The following is a 1,562-nucleotide window of genomic DNA, read 5'->3' on the forward strand; positions in this document are numbered from 1 at the left end:
GCTGAGTTGATATTTTCCTTTCTCCTTTGTTGGCATCCTGAGAACCTTCTAGTGCCGTGAACACTAGTCAGTAGGGTGAAGACTCTAAGTAGGTACCATGTTCAGTGAGTTTTGTGAGTGTCGTCTTCAGCCATGGGCCCTTACCATCAGTTTGTGGAGAGCAATCAATACCCTTGACAAAATAGCCTATGTTGTTTGGGAGTTCCCATAGGGGCCCCTTTGGCCAACAACTTGGTTATATGTAACCCATTCTCAGAACTCGGGATTTATTTGGTAATTAAAGAAGTCCAGTTGGGCTCTCCTCCAGCCCAGCAAGATGCGCAAGGGAAAGAAGGCCAAGCAGAAGAAGGTGGCCCCGGCCCCCGCCGTGGTGAAGAAACAGGAGGCCAAGAAGGTGGTCAACCCTCTGTTTGAGAAGAGGCCCAAGAACTTCGGCATCAGGCAGGACATCCAGCCCAAAAGAGATCTCACTCGCTTCGTCAAATGGCCCTGCTACATCAGGCTGCAGCGGCAGAGGGCCATCCTCTACAAGCGGCTCAAGGTACCTCCTGCCATTAACCAGTTCACCCAGGCCCTGGACCGGCAGACAGCTGCTACCCAGTTGCTTAAGCTCGCACACAAGTACAGGCCAGAGACAAAACAGGAGAAGAAGGTAAGGCTGCTGGCACGTGCTGAGAAGAAAGCTGCTGGGAAAGGGGACGTCCCAACTAAGAGACCACCTGTCCTTCGAGCGGGGGTCAATACAGTCACCACCTTGGTAGAGAATAAGAAGGCTCAGCTGGTGGTGATTGACCATGATGTAGACTTCATTGAGCTGGTGATCTTCCTGCCTGGCCTGTGTCAAAAGATGAGGGTCCCCTACTGCATCATCAAGGGACAGCCCAGGCTGGGGCGGCTGGTCCACAGGAAGACTTGCACCACTGTTGCCTTCACACAGGTTAACTCGGAAGGGAAGACGAGGGTGCTCTGGCTACGGTGGTAGAAGCTATTAGGACCAATTACAACAACAGATATGATGAGATCCGTTGCCACTGGGGAGGCAATGTCCTGGGTCCTAAATCTGTGGCTCGCATTGCCAAGCTGGAAAAGGCAAAGGCTAAAGAACTCACCACTAAGCTGGGCTAAATGTATACTGCTAAGCTTTCTGTACATAAATATAATTATGAAATTATCTTCAAAAAAAAAAAAAGAAGAAGTTCAGTTGGGACTCCATCTCCAGTATTATTTGGTGACTCCATTCACATCACCTTCATATGTGTATATATTTTAGAATACATCTGCTAGGATTTTTCATAGTATCCCTCAAATGCCACCTAGTTTTAGCTATGCCTCATTGCATTCCCTCTCTTGTCTCCCCATTTAATCCTCCTGTTCCAGTCCTTTTTCTCATGTATCCATACTGTTTACTCTATTTTCCCTTCCTAGGTAAATCTGTCCCCCTGCCCTTTACTCTATACCTAACTTTTGTGCTATATGTATTGTAACCTGTTTATTGAATATTTAACAGCTAAAATCCAGATATGAATGAATACAGATCATATCTGTCTTTTGATGTCTGGGTT

The 1,562-nt window shown here is 47.2% G+C and overlaps 1 pseudogene; it reads left to right on the plus strand.

The window, feature by feature from the left end:
• Window positions 1-301: 301 nt before the first annotated feature.
• On the plus strand, window positions 302-1,134 carry LOC127196400 (60S ribosomal protein L7a-like; annotated as a pseudogene).
• Window positions 1,135-1,562: the final 428 nt, after the last annotated feature.

The sequence above is a fragment of the Acomys russatus genome, chromosome 1 (assembly GCF_903995435.1).
Source record: "Acomys russatus chromosome 1, mAcoRus1.1, whole genome shotgun sequence".
Lineage (NCBI taxonomy): Eukaryota > Metazoa > Chordata > Mammalia > Rodentia > Muridae > Acomys > Acomys russatus.